The sequence below is a fragment of the Cygnus atratus genome, chromosome 12 (assembly GCF_013377495.2).
Source record: "Cygnus atratus isolate AKBS03 ecotype Queensland, Australia chromosome 12, CAtr_DNAZoo_HiC_assembly, whole genome shotgun sequence".
Lineage (NCBI taxonomy): Eukaryota > Metazoa > Chordata > Aves > Anseriformes > Anatidae > Cygnus > Cygnus atratus.
The window spans coordinates 5,590,165-5,609,535 of NC_066373.1; positions in this window are offsets into that span (position 1 = coordinate 5,590,165).

Genomic DNA, 19,371 nt, shown 5'->3' on the forward strand with positions numbered 1-19,371 from the left:
ATAAAAAAGAAAAGGAAAAAAAAATGCTGATAAGTGGAGACTGGACAGCGGATGCATCAGCTCTGTGATTATCTTACTATGTTTGGACATTGAAACTGAGAAGTTGCTGCCAATTGCAGCCCGTCCACGGGGACTGCTGAATTCTGTCAATGAATGTTGTTCGATCTCTTTTTTTACTAGCTGCTGTTGCTATCTTTTTGGACCTACTAACACTCAAGTCAATATCTGAAAGGCTGTGTGGATAGGGAGACTCGGTTTGCTCCCTGAGTTGGTAGCAGAGGTTATATATTATAAATCATATGCTATTACTTGATGAATCTGGATCATAATCTAAGGGAGACATACAGCTGGCGTGTTTTTCTCAGCTGCCCTACCAGGATTAATTACAACATATTTCTAATCAGTGCTCTTTTTCAAAAATAAAAGCTGTGAAATAATAATTCTTGGGAAAATGTTTGACCCTTAGCCTTCGGTTGTCTTACTACAGGCAAATGTAAATCAGGTGGCATGGCTGATGTACAGCGAAAGCCTCAGGCCGGCCAAGGCTGCGGAGTCCTTCTCTGATTCCTCTGAAGTATTGAGGATCGGGGAGTTGGGTAGGCCAACCGTAAGGCCAGGTACAGTTAGTTTGAGGCAGGAGTGGGAGCTTTCTTAAAATTAGAGAATGGCTGTGCACACACACACCACCCCACACGCACGAGCCCCCGACAGCAAGCCGCTTGTGCAGGGCTGTGGACAAAGCTGCTGGGATTAAAGCGGAGTCCTCCTGTGCTGACTGATACCAGCAGTTAATGAGCTGTGGCCTGCAATGTTTAATGCTGTGTGTAATCAGTCACTAATTGTAGAAACAACTGATTTCGGGGAGTTCCTGGCAATTTTGACATGTTTGTAATAGCAGGAGTGTGCTAAAACAGAATAAAAAAGGCATGCTTTTGTCTCGAGCAAAGCCCAGCCACGTGGCTTGGGAATAGGAGGGCCTCACCTCGGACTGTCGGTGGAACCAGAAGGTGGGTATTAAATATCTGTCTCTAAAACAGTCCGTAATTGTTCCTGTTGCAAGTAACATTAATCTAAGAAGTTCGGAGGCAATATTGCTTGTTTTCAGCTTTGAAGGAATTTATGCTTTCGGCTCACCTGATGACATGTCAAAGTATTAACCTGGCACAGGGCATGGGTGTGGGGGGAAGCGATGTGTTAATTTCCGTTCCCTTATGAATCAATCGATAAACAAACTGTAATGTCACTATAAATCTTAGAAAAATTGCCTGCTAGGAAAATGTGAACATTTTTATGCAGTTCCTGCTTTCAGAAGCTTGAGTAAAGAATAGCCCTGAAGTATGCTAAGTCTGAATGCTAAGGTTAAATCAGCAACGCAATCAGTCAGCGCGGCTTTGCCTTCAACATGCAAAATTAATATCACCGTAGGATCTCTCCATTTTAGTCCTGTTCCACCCTGGTGGCGTGTCAGAAAAGGTGGCGAGGCAGCGCGCTACCTGAGCTCTGCCGGTACCCTCTCTGCTTCTGCTTGATGCAGATTTATCACACTTACAGGCTAAATCTCGCTAAGCTACAGAGAGCTTTTAAGACAATTATACCGCAGTGTCCCCTTTCTGCAAGAGTCACAGCCATAATCTTGCTAAGCAGCAGTGCAAGAGCAAGTTGGATAATTAATCTGCAGTCTTTGCCTTTCATTCGTAATGACTTACTCACTTGCTTTAAAAAATGTAGGCATCTCCTAGGTGGCTTGCCTTCTTAATGTAAATCCTTGAGAGGCATATTTTTGATCTCTGTGTTTTTTCTTATGGTCTGACCTATGCCTGTGCTCATAGGCCTGGTGGGAGGTGAACACGTGATACCGTGTGCTTGGTATCTCCAGAACTGGGCCCGTGATCGATTTCAGTGATCACAGGTGAGGTGCTCAACAGCCCCAGCCCAAAGAGAAGGGAAGTATGGAAACTGTGGCTCAACAGGAGGAGCTTGGGCAAAATTGTTCTTTCCACTTCGCTGCTCCTCACCAACTCCAGCAAATTATGTGCTCGCACCAGCCTGGAGGAGATGTTGTCATTGGCAGTTTTAACCATAGCTTTCCATCAGTGTAAACGTGGGGAAAGATATATTGTTATGTTAGATTATCGTGGTTAACCCAGTACTGCTCCTTCTGTGGGCTAACATATTGCAAAGCTTGTTTCTTCTCAACTGTCCCAGCCATAAAATTGTGTGCAACATCCTGCCAGTTAACAGGGCTTCATCTTCTAGTGAGTACTTGCCAAGAGAGGAAATGTTGTCTGAAATTAAAAGGTATGGAGATCCCCGCACAAGGCAGCACGCTTTTGTTTCAATCAAATATATCACAGGAATTAATTTGTGAATTAATTCTTATGGAGTTAACAAGAGATAACAAGCTAAAAACAGTTATCTGGTGGTGGATCTCGGTCCACCCACAGAGCCAGGGACTTGTATTCCATCTGTTGTTAGAACAATCAGTAAGAAAAAGGAAAGAGCTTAAGAATTGAGAATTATTGTGCCTATTGTGCTATTTGTATAGGCAAGTTCTCCATGCAGCTCCCAACCTGTTGGCAGGTCAGGTTTGGTTGTATTTTTCAGATGTTTTGTGGGAGAGCTCTGCTGCAGTGACTGTTAGTGGAACTAGGGCAGGCTCTAGTAGCTGGTGATCTGGAGCTACCTGGTTTTAGAGAAGAGTAGCTCATACTCATACCAACCAACTGTATCAAAGAGCTTTTCCTGCAGTAGTGCTTACAGAAAGGAAGTGGGAAAGGGAGAAAAGTATTTATATCCTTCACTTAAGTTTGTTTGGCATCCTCATAGCTTCAGAAGATAAAGCTGGCACAAGAAATATGTCAGGTGTATACTAATGTGATCTTTAAAGAAAAAAAAAGAACACATTGCAAATCCCAGCGCTATAACTTTTTCGTGTAATTATGGCAGGTCCTGATCATTTGCAATGTTAGCAGCTCCAAGCTTCACTTAATGTTTTCAGCGCTGCATTTATCCAATCCACCGCTAATAATTTTTAGTAGACTTCCTGTGAAAATGTAATCATTAAAGAAATGTAAAAAAAAAAAGTCAGGCCTCCTTGGATCTATCATATTAAACGCAATATTGTTAGCACACTAAACCTGTCAGCTTAACTTATGGCTGCTGCAACCCAGCCAGGGCAGGTACAGCACCCAGCGCCATGCGATGTTGAGGGGGGGACCCTTGTGTACTCCCACTGGGGTGTAGGGCACGCAGCTTTATAGGACAGGACAGCCTTACCTGATGCCTCTTCCCCTTCCTCAGGGCTCGCTGGTGCCTGACCTGCGGAGCTGGGCTTGCGGGGCGAGGGGACTGGAGCCCTGCCTTTGGCGTGTACACACGCTTGCAGCAAGGCTGAGGTCAGAGCAGAAGAATGCTGCTGTAATTCTGGCTCCAGGCAAGGGAGCATAATGGGACTCCAGGTCTGGCTCAGCCAAAGATTTTCTGTATGATCCTGGTCAAGTCACTTAATTACTTTTGCCTCATTTCTCAGTTGTACGGTGTATATCCTAAGGCTTCAGTTACCTGCCTTGTCTGTTTAAATCAAACTCCGTTTGAAGCAAGGCCTGTACAATGAGACTGTACTGTTAATTGGAGTCTCTGGGTGATAGTGTAATTGCGTGTAGTGTAATAACAACATTTCCCTGCAATTTGCATCAGCTTTGCCACTGAATCAGGCCCCTGCAATGATTACATTTCCATACAGCTCCTGTTGCATATCGGAGCACAAAACTTAGGTTGGCCCGTTACCCGTGGGCTAAGCGCAGCCAGGGGATTTATCCACGAGGCCACTGAAGTCAAAGGCAGACCTCCCCACTAATTTCCCTGGAGCTGGGATCTCACCCCAAATCGCTGCTGCTGGAGGAGCGCCGTGTGGGAGACCTGCTACTGAGTCCTCCCATGCTGCTGGCGCTGTGTGTGTGGCCATTGTGGGAGCGATTTCTCCAGCTAATTCAGCTCAGGTGGCCGGGACCTGGGGCTGGGCTCCTCTGCTCGCACCGTGGGGGCCGGTGCTGCTGCGTACAGCCTGGGGGAAGAGGTTCAGGACAAGTGGAACCAAGCAGCGTTCATCCCCTTAAGAGTCAGGGTTGTATTCAAAGCCTTCATGGAAAATAAACAAAGTTTCACTTGATTTTAAAAGAAACAAGCGGAACATAGAATTAGCAAACTAACCTTCGCCATACAGTTTCAGTGACATTTTGAACGGCGTTGCATGATCTGGAATGAACCGTCCCGACAGAAATTGCTGTTTTGTAACTGTAAATAAAACACTGCTGAAACCTAAGCTTATGTAAATATTTTTAAATGGGAAGAACCCAGACAAAATGTAATGCGAAGTTGGGGCTGATTCTGATTTAGATCGGATCTGCCAGTGTAACTCAGCTGCCTGCGATGGAGCCTATGGTAATTGGGTCTGAAGTGAGTGGTTACGAGCGGATTGTTCTCATGATTTTGTGCAGCAGTGCGCAGGAAGGGAGAAACCCAAGCCCATTCAAAGGGCCTGCACAAGTGCTGTGAATCTCATGTGTTCCACTTAAACTCCTCAGAATGGGGCTTAAATAGGAAATTAATCAAAGAAATCAATACAAGGTCAAATGGTGTTTGTTTACCCCTGGAGTAGACAGGAGTGAAAAACGCATTTGCAGTGGGAGTCTATGAAGTTGAGAGGGTTTCGCTGACTTTCAGGATGAATTCGGCTGGGAACCCAAGTGAATAATAAGTAGTGACTGATGAGGAAAACTTCCAATTTTGTATGGTGTGTGAGCAAGAGCTTCCATTTTTCCCAACTTTAGAAGTGCCTAGGAGGAGTATTCAGGTTCAAATTTCCTTTTTGTTATTCAAAATGGGAATATTTAATCCACAGAATTAGTCATGTTTAAATAAATTTAAAGTGTATGTGTGCATTTTTGCCAATCCAAAAGCAAGAGGTGGAGCATCTTGTTACGGAGGAGGACCTGGAGTATACGACAAGTTTTCACCTGCTGTGAAATGCTCTGTCACAGTCTGGATACACACCGAGCAGATTTTAGCTGTTGCCCAACATCTTGTTTCTGCACCCATTTAAATCAGCAGAGAAGACTCACAATCTTTGCTGGTGAGTGAGCAGTTTAACTCTGAAAGTAGTAAACTACAGTTTAATATGGAAAAGGTGGGATCTAACGCTGCAAATAATCTGCAGTTGCCATTAATTTATGGATTAGTCTACACACACCCTTACCACCTCAAAGAATGTTTATAGTAGAAGCTCTTCCATCTGTGTGTGTGTGCATGTGTGTATGCATGCATAAAATCTATGTGTAGAAGTAGCTAAGAATTTACCAGGTGCACCTTCTATTAATAGCAGGAGGGAATATTCTCCTCCAGCACAGCCTCTGCTCGCTGTAGATAGAGCTGTCAGATACTCCCTATATAATGGGCTAAATCATACCCAGCATATTCATTAATAAAGTAAAAATTCAAGTGAATATGAATTGAAGTGAATGCATATCTCAGTAAAAGAGCTGTGTAGCTCTGTCTCACGTTGATACGTAAGTATGGATAGACACGTGTTTAGACAATATCAAGGATTCAGTTGCAGTGGTGACTTCCCAAGATGAGGCCATGTGCAGAGGGACAGGAGCTGGTATTTGTTGTTAACTCTGAACTTTGGGTCCTGAGGTTCCTGTTACAGTCAGTGGGGCGAGGTCAATGCCACCAGAGGATAAAGCAAAGTGCCTGGGCAAGTTAGGCTCTTACCTCTTTTTCTAGCAGCTATATTAGGTGGTGAACATATTCTCTGAATTTCAGACATGCTAACGTTGGTCTATTTATATCCTCATCGTCTGAAAAGGTAGGGTCTGTCTGCTGTAGGATAAGATAGACACATGGCAGTACTTTCATCCACTAAGTTCAGTAAAACCCTGAGTCGACTGAGCAAAGTGCTTTAATAAGTGCAGTGGGGTTTGGAGTCTGTGCCTTGGAATTATTCCTTCTTTTGAGTTACACTAATGCATCTAATAAATTAACAAGTAAAGGGATATCTTAATGCCAAACAAACCTTTAATTTTGAACTAAAATTCTTTTGTACATTTAGCTTGCCGCCTACCAGGCTAGTTGTGGTCAAGAAGTACTTTGTTTCTGTACCACAGGATGTTTTCCCCTGTGATATTTGAAGTTCTTCTGATTATTTTCAAATCTTTCATAAGCAGATATACTGAATGTGTATATAGTGTCCAGTCAAGGGGTGGGACTGGAGGCGAGGGTGCCATAATACCCCTCTCCAGGTCCTAGGGGATTTGTCCGTGTGGATTGTGGGTTGGCTGGCTTAGAATGTGCCCGGGGATGGCACAACAAACATGTATTTATGTGGGAGTTCATTCTGACTCTGAATTTGAGCTTGCTGAAGCCTTTTAGAAAGCCAGAACACATGCAAACGACACCAGGTTGGCAGACATACGTTATCAGAAGCTTTGGAATTTATTATTTTCAAAGAGTTTCTGCCTGCATCTCTTACAGTAGTGAGATGGCCAAATACCTTGATTCGACTTCTGGCTCTTACTGCTTTCCATTTTAACGTCGTCAGTTGCAAAGCAGCTAGAGACGGGCAGCATTCTTTTTTGCTGCTTGCAAATGAGTAAGCAGTGGCCAAAATGATAAAAAATATAACATCCAGCCTGCATGTGTGCCGCAAGTTTGAGGTCTAGATGCCGCAGACCCCTCACTAATGGAAGGAGCCATGGCTTCATGCTGTCCATTGACATCTGTAGGTGCTTTTGAAGTTGGTGGGAGTTTTGCTGTTGACTTGAACAGGGCCAAGATTTTTCTTGAGCAGAATGTTCCCACAAAGGCAACTTGCGTGAGTAAGAGCATCTGGATTGATTTGTGTGTGTCTTCAGGTTTCCTCTCAGCGCTATTTGAATGTCCCAAGAAGTAAAATAAACGCCACTGATGCATTCATATAATTTTCAATTATTTGTGTAACACAAAAACAATAGTTTCCACGTCTGTTGTGTGATTTATGTTTCCATAATGCACAACTGGTGCTTTGACATGCTGCAGAAGAGAATTTGTTGGACACGGTAATACTGATGGAAAAATGTTCTCTCTATTTAGATGTCATGACTATTTTCTTTTTCAAGTGAAAATTCTAGTGTCACATACAAATGTTACCTTTTCCCCTGATTATCTTGTACAAAGCTAATAGTTTTGGAATAGATACAGATTTTTAATGCAATGCTATGGTTCTGGTTTATAGAAAAATGGATCAATTACTAAGGCAGGCTTCAAAGAGGGAGACTGCCCTAAGTTATAAATGGCTCAGTCCTTTAATTCTGTCATAATCCTATTTGATATATAGTTCTCAGTGCTGCTGAATCCTTTTAGGGCTCTTTGATCAAGTGAGTACTTTCAAATGTGATGCCTCCTGTCATCTAACCCACTAAAAATAACACAACTTGCCATTTAATTTCTGGAAACATTCGTTTTCCTTACTCTTTTTTTTTTTTTTCAGTAGAGTTTAAAAAAAAAAAGCCTGACTTTCATACTAGCTTATTTAAGAAGAGAAAGAAGGCCTACTGGAAACAACACTTTTTTGTTTTTTTAGTCAAAGGCTGCCTCCAATATTTCTGCTTTGGTTGATGGCCTGAGCTCTAACAGGGACATGCTGCTGCATCGAGTGCATCATCAGCCAGTAGGTGCTGATTTTCCAGGCTTCACTGAGGATTTAAATAATTGAGAATATTAGATGGGTGAGAGGTGCCAGGACATCGCAGAAAGCTTCTCTTTCCAGAAGCAGCAAATGATTTAGCATGTATATGGAGGATACCTTACCGAATGTCTTGAAACTCAACTCTGAGGAGCAGATCTGTGTAAAGTGCCTCAGATACGGCTTTTTCCAGCATCCTCTGAGTCTTTTCCAGATCAGGTCATGGGACTCACTAAATGTGCATGTATGATATAGGTCCTTTTTTTTACTCCCCATTTTTAAAAGAGCACCAGGAAATTATGCAGTTACTAATCCCGAGTTAATATTTTTTACATTATGGTGATGTGGTGCCAGAACTCCTGCTTTTCTGTTGCGCACTATAACTGATGTAACTGCTAGTCAAAATTCATTTCTGTAAAGAGGAAAAGTAGTCATGGCGGTGGGAGGTTTGATATTTGGCATAGAGAAGGTCTTTGTTTTCCTTCTCCTTTGCAAATGCTGCAGTGTTAAACTCGGAATTGGTGTTCTTTGTTCCTGTAACTGACGTGCACCTAGGTTAGCAGGTCCACCGACTTCATGAAGAGAGTGCAAAAGAGGGACTGTAGGGTCAGGTTGTCCAGCTTCGTGCAAGGTGTCAGCTTTTCCAGTTGGAAATTGGCAGCTCCTGGTGCTACACTTGGTAGCTTCCTGCAGGAGAACCTTGGTCTGGGGCCCCGGAATCCCAGGAGGAAAACCTAACTCCTGCAGGAAAGGCTAGCTCGGCGCCTTCTTTTAACCCAGCCAGCCACATCTTCCAGGGGATCATTGTATCCTGGGAAGGAAAAACACTGGAGGAGTGTGCCTGAGGTGAGTCTTTGCAGACCTCTCTCATCAATGCGAAGTGCATTTGAACGTTGTATTCTTGGAACCCAGGGAACTGCAGCTCTGTGGGGAGCTGTGGTGCAGACATCCAGCGATGGCAGCATGCAGAATTTGGCTTCTTTTCTACCTCTGCACCTCAACGCAAAAGCCAGTCAGCTCCTGGCTCTCTTACACATGGCTGTGCCTTGTCTTCCCACAGACCTCTCCCTTAGAAAGGTGAGGAGGATAGGTTAAAGCTTCAGTTTCACCGTAAATTCTCTAAAAAGTTAGATTAAATGTCAGTGTCTGTCACTTAGAGCAATTAGGTTCTCATACAGCCTTCCAAATGAAGTGATGGGGGCACAATAGCCAACTGCTGGCTTGTAAAAAGGCAGTGCAATGACGCAGCTGCCTGTGGCTGCAGAGGACTGGATGCCTTCTCCCACAGAAATGGATCATCCCAAACAATGTGTGTCCCTGTTTCAGACCAGCTCTTCATCAGCATTAAAGCAGTAGAACAGACCGTCCCGTAGTTCCAACCTGTTCAGATGTTATTTTGCTCCTGCTTCCAGGTTACTGTATGTTCAGCTGGAAACCTGAGCATTTTGAACTCCTGAACCACCATCTGCTCAGTCTATACAGTCTGTTTATCACAGGGTTTAAGTGCACTGTAAGGTTCAAACTGTTTTATGGAGTCCTGCCAGCTGAAATGAAATATTAGTTGCTGTATATTTTGAAAAACTGTCGCTTTGTAGGCCAAAAGAGCTTGGAGATCCCAGGTGGTAATCAAAGAGCAGTGTCACATTTTTCATGGTTAGGGGCTCCACTGGTCTCCAGATTCTTCAGAAACCCAACTGATGAAGGAACCAATCAAACTTAGATCTGAATTAAATCCCAAACTCCACCACTGGAGACCTTCATCACCAAAAATAACAACCGTCGCAAAAAGCCAAGCCTTGTGAAAACAAACACACAAAGCACCCATGTGGGGTGTTCAGCTTCATGTTAAATACATCCCTCCGTGGAAAACAGAAGGTAAACATGTGGTGCTGTAAGCTCCTCTTCCTGGGTAAAGGGGTTCTAATCCGTCACCCCTAAGGTTGTGGGCTAAGTGCTGGGGCTCCTCTCAGTTCCCCCGTCCTCAGAGCAGACCACTGCGGACAAGAGAGAAGGCAGCTTCAGCCCTTGGACCTGTAATGCAATTAGTGAAAATTAGGTCTGATTCTGCACCTTACTCAGCACTCTGCTAATCCTGTTAAGGCTACACTCAGATGTTTGTTAGCGGTGGGGATTGCCGAGCCTTTTAACCCGACCTAGCGCCGAGTGAAACACTTACTGCTGCAGACCTTTCCTGCTCTGGATCTCGTCCTCGCAGCACAGCCGCAGTGCCCTTTGCCAGCCCTGGACTCGCGGTAGCCATGTGCTGCTCTGCTGAGGCCGGGCTTGCGGGGCTGGAGAGCGACAGCCAGGCCGAGGTGAAAGCCGGGTGGCTGAGGGAATGTCTTCGGAAGGCGTTTCCACCAGCATCCTGCCAGTTTCATAGGCTGTGTGTTATATAGCCTGAGGTTGATGTCTCACGGTGGGTCCTGTGAGGTGAGGAGTAGCACAAGTGAGGGAAATGGTGGATCAATCCTTTTCCTTTCCCATGTGCTGCTTCTCGCTGTGGGCTTCGGAGCTGGCCTGAGGCCTGAGCATGGCTCCTGGCCCTGGGCAGGACCCTCGGCAAGGGCAGGCCCTGGCCTTGGGAAAGGGGGGACAGGGAAGCAGGATTAGTCCTGGGACGAGCTCAGAGCGTGCAGCTGTCCCAGCTGAGACACTTGCCAGCCTTCTAAATAAACCCACTTGAGCCACTCTTTCTCTTTTCTGATCAAAGAATGAAGTGGCTTAAGCTGGATAAAGCCTGCATTGGTGACAGACTTTGCTGCTGGGGCCAGCTCGTGCATTTCCTTCGTTTAGCAATGGCTTTTAAGGATTTTGATCTAATTCTTTGGGTCTTAAAGACAGACAGAAAATTCTTACACTTAATCATACATTTTTATTTTAATTATGGAGTTTGGCAGCTTTAAAGTGTAATACCACCTCTGCAGTGTTTCCTGTAGGATGTGCTATTAAAAGGTATTGTTTTATATTGCATTCCCATTTTCCTGCAGCTGATTTTAACACAGAGCAGCTTAAGAAGCCACAACAGAGAACAGTTTGCTCGTTACTTTTCAAGGAGAAATTGTTTTGAGTGAATGTATAACCTCTAGAGCCCCAGAACACATCTGATTTCCCCTCACCTCTGCTGTGACTCGTTCCGTGACATGGGACTATTGATAATAATGTATCTTCTTACTGTACTGCTCAGTACATTCTCCTGTAGGTAGATCTGGTTAGAAAGCACTTGAAGTTTCCTTACACATCTCCACTTCCCCAAGGGATCAATGTCTTGATGGATCACATTCAAATGCGTTCAACATCTCACGGAGGGTGTGCAAAAGGACAACAGAATCGCTTTCACTCTATCCATATCCATTTCCCACTGCACTCCCTGTTTTACAACTATTGGCATGCCGGGAGGGAACAGCGCTTCTCAAGGTCACAGGAGGTGGAAAATCGCCTCTGTCAGGGTACAGAAACTTTGAATTGGCACAGCGAAGGCATGACCTTTCTCCAGCTCTGAGGAGAAGGTAGTGGGATTTGCTGGTGGTGGCAGTACGTGTGCGTGTACAGTGGGGTTGTGGTGGTCTGGGGATTTTTTAGCCTTTGCAAATAAGGGTGAGCGCTTGGTTTTAAAAAGGTCATCGTAATCTTTGCGTTTTCAAGGTAAGAATAGCTTCCTAAGTTTCCTGACTTTGCATTGCAGGAGTGAAGGAGAATATGATGCCAGGATTATAGCATTCCTCCCTCACTTTACAGTGGGATCTCTACATGTACCTTACAAAAATGCAACAGTTTTATGCATTGTACTCTTGCTGTTTCAACTAAGTAGAGTTGTTTCATCGGTATTAAAAAGGAGATTCTGACAGACCCTAGCCCGGGAGTGTCCAGTAGCTAACAGTCACTTTAAGATGATTTTGCTGTGGCTCTTGCAGAGGTGAGAATTGAACTTGAATCTTCCACATCTGAGATGAGCCCATGCCATTTGGTTTCAGAGAAAGCAAGGAAGAAGTACACCACTTTCTTGCAGCCTGGAGGTGGAATGTAAATTCCCTGTGACCCTATCCTGGCAGAATCTCTCCCAAATTGAAATGATGCATTTTGGAGCTGCCAAAAGGAACGCTTGTCAGGGTTTGTGCAACTCACTTCAGCGATGTGCTTTTGAGAGTGAATACAGAATAGACAAGTGCATGCAGCATCCCACGAGGCATCCAATTACTGCTGGAACTTTCTGCCATGGATCTCTCTAAATTTTTTTCAATCAAAATCATGATTTATGGAATTTTCTGGGAGGAAATTTCATTATTGTCAGAATACATTCATCCTCCGCTGGGGAAAGCAAACGGAGTATTTTGTTTCCACTTGGACTTGTGGAGGCTGTGGCTTGTAGAACCAAATTACGCTTTGGATCCCACGGACATGCAGTCGGTCTCTACCTGAACTGCCAGGGCATCTTACGGGAGTTGTAGTCTTCTGGTGCTGCACGTACCAGAGTGCCAAGCTTCAGCATCCTTAAGGCAACCTTAATCTCGCATGATCTCCAGCTGAGCTAGCGCTTGTGCCACAGGAACCCGATGGCTGCCAGCTGAGGAAGGGGGGCCTGGTGACTCAGATCTAGTGTCCATATGCAATAAAAGCCGTATTAAACAGGGAACAGCTGATTTTGCTCTGCAAAGACCCGCAGATTTCATAGCCTTGTAAAAGCAGGAACCAGATGTATATTTTAATGAAATGTAATGAATTCAGGATTGGCCTGCCAACAAGGGAGGAACGCAGAGATGATAGGAACTGAAGTGAGGTATTTATTCATTTCTCTGCAGAATTTATTGGGTAAATAATTCTTAACCAAGAAAGATTTAAGCTGAGCTTTTCAAAGTGGGGTAGGTTCCCAGGTCCTGCTGACAGGAGCTGCGGGGCATACTCTCTCTTGGTTTTCTGGAAAATCTAAATGGCCTCCATGGAGTTTTTTTTCCTACTCTTTTTCCTGTGTCCTTGAAGTGCTGTGAAATGGGTGGTGCTCATATGTGATGGGTAAATCTTTCTTTCTTGAGAAAGGTGGCTTAGATAATGTATCACATCATGTATAACACCCTTACAGTGCCAATCACAGAGCATCTCAGGTGATTCCTTAGCTAAGAAACATGTCAGATAGGGATGTTTATTGCCCTCACTTTACAAACTGAGAGACAGAATGAGTTACATGTAATCACACAACTGGATCAGAAAGATACTCTGGATTTCACAGTAGGTTTATTTTTCATGTGTTCTGTTAGCATTGGCTCAGATTTATTTCCTAGCAGTGATCACATCCCTATTAGCACCCGGCCGCACGGTGTTAGTTTCCATACAGCCTAATTTATTAGTGGTGTTTCTGCGAAGGTTTCGTAGCCGGAAAAGATCCCCACATACCATGTGTGAGGAGAGCTGCTTAAAATCAGCCTGCCTCTTCTTGTCTGGAAGGTGACATTTCAGCACATACAGCTTTCCACAACTTACACTTTTTTTTTTTTCACTTTGCAAGAGATATTTTGTAAATATTTGTCAGTTTGCCAATGTTTGTGCTCCTTGCAGCCCTGAACAAAGCTTGTTACTGTTAGTGAACATATCTGCCTTTCTTGGCGTCTTTCCATGTCATTCTTAGGATTCCACGTGTTTTTAACATACTACAAATAAATTTTATTGCCATTAGTTCTGCTGACCCTTATTTCCTTTTACCTCTCATATCAGTTTTCTGCAATTCTTAGTTTCTCATTTTTATCCATAGTTTTCAGTTCTTTTCCTCTTTCCTCCCCCAGTTGTTATCTATTCCTTTTATATACCCTTGGTATTTATAAGTAGCTGCTTTCCCTTCTCCCTCCATTTTGCCTGCTGGATCCTTCTTTCTCACTTGTGTATTTCTGAGCTAATTAATAATGCTCTCAGTTATCCATCCCCACTTTCTGTTTGCATTCTATGTACTAGTGCAGGTGACAAGATTGGTTTAGCCCATAACCATGCAGAACCAGCCAGATTTAGGGCCAGGACAGAAAGAAACCTAAAGATCTCTTTTACATTTGACTCTGCTCTTACTTTTTCCGAATGCCGCAGGATGGTGACTGACAAATTTCCACTTGTCCCTAGGATGACTGAGGCAGATATAAATAAACCACATGTGACCCTGCAAGGAGTGTGAGGGGTTGAAATCCCATCTCAAATAATCAATCCCACTGCAATTTCCTAAGTAAGGCTGGAGAAGGGATAAGAGTCGGCTGTACTGAGCAGCAGTGATTGGCCTGGGTTAGCCCAGATTGCCTAGGAATGGCGAGGTTGTTTGAGTGGCCAGCTGAACACAGACCTTCAGCGAGGGGATGGACAGAGGGCCTGGGCTTGCTTCTAGGTGGCAGGGAGCAGTTAGCGATGAGCTGTACAACTCCAGAGGTTCCGGGCAAAATGTTATCGGTTTATCACATAGTCTGTATGGACATTTTTGTGAATAGAGGGGCAGATCCTTGCTCAGGAATTTGTTGTCCTTTTGTTTTTTTCCCTGCTCTGTTCTTGGAATAGGCCATTGTTTTCATGTTTCTGAAGCGGAGGTTTGCAAGTTTTTATGTCGGGTTCTTGCAAATGGAGCAAAAACCAACCTTAGGTTCAACCATGGCTAAGAGAAGCGAGGTAACCCCAACCTGGTCTGTGGGCTTACCTGTTGGAAAAGTAACATACGCTTTGGCCTGAGAAACATGCTCATGGTAGTGGACCTGGCAGCAGAGTAGTGGATGTGTTGCTCATTGCAAATGAGTTCCCTGGCAGCAGGACGTGGGGATGAGTGCCTACTGCTGATCAGGGCTGTGCCCAGCTCTAGGTCCATCTAGAAAGCCTTTGCTTTTCTGAGTGCTTCAAATCAATATAAGTTAATAAACAAACAACAGACCATAAACAACAGTGGCTATGGAGCTGTTAAAATGCAAGCAATCAAACTATATTTAACCCACTTTCTCACATTAATGCTGTGTGAGGGTGCATAGTTAAAACACTACTATTAGCCTGGTAGCAGATATTGCTCAAAGGAAACAATAATTGGTTCTTCCCGGGTGTTATTTTGAAGGAGGCTTCTTTGGGGCCATCTGAAGAAGTCAGCTGGGCTTGAGCACACCCGCAGGTCCGTGTAGGGCGGCTGGGAGCTGGACTCCTGCAGGTCGGTGAGACAGCGTCAGACCAGCCGCCAGGAGTGGGGCTGCTGCGTGATGCAGGTGCCCAGGCTGTAAGTGCCACCGTTAAGATGTCAAAAAATGGACTGGGTTTCATTATTGCTCTGAGATCTGTTTGGTCCCAACTCAACCACTGTCTGGCTTCAGGATAGCATCTTTGTAGTTCTCTGAAGCTCACCTGAGATGTCCATGCTTGTGTTACAAAATCAGCATTTAATACTAAATGATATATCCATGTCCTTTGGGACATACGTCCTCATGTAGGCTTCATTTCAGTACGGTCTCTACTTCCAGTGTTAAAACTTCCTCCTTGCTTTGTGTTTCAGGCTCTCCTGATCTGACATAGTTGTCCAGTTTTAATTATTTTATGGTTTCTGGCATAATCTAGCACCCTGCTGAGGTATCTCTGTTCCATTTCATTCCGGTGCAGACATGGAGCGATCCCATCCAGGGCAGCTTCTGAAAGCACAAGTCTCTGTATGCCTCAGTTATAGTATGTACCAAATACGTAAAAACGTGGGCTCCTTTTGCAACACACAAAAGTGCTACGTTTTTGTACAAGCACAGAGCAGAGCATCTCTCCTGCAGCACCTGTGCCACATGGATAATTATGGTAAAGGGAAGGGGGAGGAAGGATGTGGCTATACTTCGTACATCTCCGCGGAGAGTCCCCATCAGCTAAACTTGGATGCAGGATGCTCACAACCTCAGTGTCCTGACTGGTTAGGGCCTCCTTGCACAGAAGAGCTGTCTAGAGAACATGGAGCAGCTGAGAACCCCTATTAGGACAGTGGGTTTGGAGCTTTCTTTGCGCTGAAGCTGAGACCAGAACTTCTTCTCAACAGCCTACATGTCAGGAAAACATCCTTCCTTCTGCCTCACATAGATACACACATGCATATTCAAACCTTTCTCCTTTTTCTAATCTATATGTGTGTAAGGGTTATATACGTAAATGTACCTATACACCACATCCACCCTCCCCTCTACCTATTGTAATGTTTTTAAACATTTGTGATTATACAGCATCTTGTAAAGAATTATGAAGTTCAGAATTATTTATAAAGTTAATACTTATAATGAAATGGTTGCACTTTGATGTCTGTATATGTTTTCTAAGCTAGGATGACCTATATTGTAGAGGTATTATGTATACTAGGTGATGCAGTGATTGGCTTGGGAATTACCCATGTTTAATGAACACTAAAATTAGAATTTGACTGAAATCCACATAAATGGCTCGACAGCAAGTTTGACTGCCCCTGGGGAGCTGTGGGCAGCTCAAATTTACCCACAGGCATTTTTGGAAATGTTTTTTTTGAATCAGCATAGTGTGCTTTTTGGAGCAGAGAGTGCAGCTTGCACTTTAAACTCCCCTCTCTTCACCTTGTCCCCTATTTTGGTGTTGAAAAGCTCTCCGTGGAGAATAGAGCATGAAGTTTGTTGCAGGTATGATATATGCTACCCTCTATCACGTTTTTGCAGTACATGCTGTAGGAAGCCTTCTGCTTTCCCTACTTGGTGGCCGTGTTGCTTGGACTTTTACAATTTGGAATTTCCAAATATTTAATTTCTTCCATAGGTCTGTGTACTTTGGATGGTGTGAGACATGGTGTAGCTGTTTTATACCTTGTTCTCCACCATTGCAGCATTAAAAGCATGCATCCGGAGCTAATACTAGCTTTTGGAGATGAGGGTTTTTTGTTTTCTTGTTAGAGGCTTGTTCCCTAACTCTGGGACAGGATGAATCTGCCCACTGTGCCTTTCTCTTACCCTAGGAAAAGGCTTTAATTATCCTGCAGGAAGCCTGTTTATATCCTGACTATTAGATACCAGTCACTGAGGGGAAAAAGATTCCTCCAAGATAACACACAGCACTTCCCATTTTGCGCAGAAAAAAAGGTGAGCCTCATTTGCCTTGTGTTAGCCCCAAACTGGAGGCAGGAGATGCCTCATTTCTGTGGGGGCAGGAGGTGCACAAGCAGGCAGCCCTCTGCTCCTCTCGCCGGCCGTGTCCCAGCAGCCGACGTGTGCCACCGAGCTGTGCCACATCCCGTGTGTGCCCCAGGAGAGCAGGAGCCTGGCTTCTGCTGCGGAGCCACGCAGGAGTCATTGGAGCTTGTGGCGTCTTTAATTCACAGTCCAGTTGTGCGAGATCCCATGTGGAAAAATGCTGCAATTAGAATTGTTGTCCACAGTCAGTGTGAGACTTCTTCGTGTGGCTCAAGGAGAAAACTGGTAATTTAAGAAGCCAGCATTCTGCCGGAGAAAACCTCCAGGAAAATGAATATCCCGAATTGTAAGGAGAATGCATCGTGTTACTGGTGGGCTCATCTGTGGGACTTGGCTTCTCTCAGGAGGCATAGATCTCCTCTTAGGATGCACCTTGAGGAAGCTCTAGGTAAAATGGAAAATGTTAACACTGTTTTTGAGCTGTTTTATTGGGGGGTTTGGCATGGCACGGCTGTAAAGAATTCAGTCCACCATTGCCTGGTTAATTGGTGTGGTCTGAATTCGTTCTTTGCAGCTTTATGCTCTGAAGCCTGAACTGTAGCCTGGCCTTTTAAAACTTAAGTCTACATAGCGTCTTTTCTCTCTTCTCTTCTCTTCTCTTCTCTTCTCTTCTCTTCTCTTCTCTTCTCTTCTCTTCTCTTCTCTTCTCTTCTCTTCTCTCCTCTCCTCTCCTCTCCTCTCTCCTCTCTCCTCTTCTCTTCTTTTCTTTTTCTTTTTCTTTTTCTTTAATTTTGTCTTGCTTCATAGCTGTGGGATGTTGACTTAGCTGGCAACAGACAAGCCTTTTTATTTCTTCTGACTGCTTCTGCAAAGCTTGATGGGGAATTTGCATAATCAATGAGGTAACCCTGTCACCCCAAACATGGAGTCTTTAAAGAGAATAGTTTTATGCAAATTAGATATTGATGGTGTAATGATTAATTGGCCCCAAGCCTTTGTTAATATGCAATTGTTGTAGTGCAACATGCATTTGTAATTATTTCAGTTGGGTTGTTCAAACAAGTGGTGGGCATTTAATTGCTTGCAGCAGTTGAAGAGGCAGGATATCAGAGAGAAAAACAAAGGGCTGGTTAACCAGTTATCTGATATAATGTTAGATTTCCTTTGTGTATATTGCGTTACCACGGTCAGATTGGTAGGTGATAAAAAACAGTGCAACTCTCCTGGTAGATACAGAGCTATTCTGAAACGTTCCTGAAGTCAGAGTTCATGGTCGTATTTGGTGTTGGTCATCTGGGAGTTAGGATTGTGAACAATGTTGTTTATTGCTGTTGGTTATTATTATTAAAAAGAAACCGCTTTGGTTCCAAAGGTTGCAAGGAGTTAGAAGTCTGCATTCGAGCAAAACTGCTTGGAAGGCTGGTTTAAGCAAGCAAATCAGTATCGGAGCCACTTTACATTCTCCAAGGTGCTCATCTGCTCTGTGTGGCTTCCCTGCTAGTTTGATACCTGTTCTCCTTTCCTTTTGCCTCTACATCTGCGCTTACCAGACAGGAAAAAGCTGGTATTTCTGGAGGAGAAGAATCCTACTTCTCCATGACTGCCCTTAACCTACTGTCTGTGTCAGCTTTCCATAGCACGTGAGTTTGTGACGCTTTCACTTAGAGACTACATCTAAAGTTCTGAAGCTCCGCTCTTAGGACTAAGGTAATTTGGAGGGGATAGCAGAGGGATCCACCTAGGAACAGTGAACAGAAAGGAAGCAGCTGAGTATTATTATGATCTTCCAAAAATGAACTCTGTTAATAATTATATATACTTAAGTAGCAATAGGGCACGAGAGTAGAAGCTGAAGTATAGACTAGAGATAGAATGGGAGTGGGTAGAGTGTCACAGATCCTTTCTGGAAGGGTAGCAGGATGCTGCCTAACTCAGCAGCTGAGTTACTTAGAAATGATGTGGTTTTTATCCTCTGTTCCAGCAAAGGAGACACTGGAAGTGGGAGGCCTGTGTATGCACTATCAGTAGGACTTGGCTTAGCAGTGATGTGCTGCTAGGAGCCTAAAGGCACGATCTTCTGGGTTCCTTATTCCTGCTTTGGTTTCTTGTTTCCCCAAATCCCTTTCCCAAATTCCAGATGTTTAGATAGATTCTTTAATGGATTCTGTCTCTTGTGCCAAGAGGCCATAGGCTGGTCATCTCTAGGCTCCAAGCAGGGAATCTCCTCATCTCAGGAGACACTCATGTGTAAAACAGGAAGGAAGCAGACATGGCAGCTGCTGGACACTGCTCCGGTTATTTCTGAGGCAGAGACCTACTAAAAGCACCAAGTTTTAATGCAGCATTTTTAGACTAAATGCAATGCATAGCAATAAATTGCATCCTAGAAAGGATATAATGAACACTTCTACCATAATCTGTAAGGAATCCACCATCCTGTCTTAGAGATACCACTGTACATCTGAAAAAATGTTATTGGAGTGAATGAAGTCTCTCAGTTTATACTGGCCTAGAAAACTTAATCCGCAGTCTTTA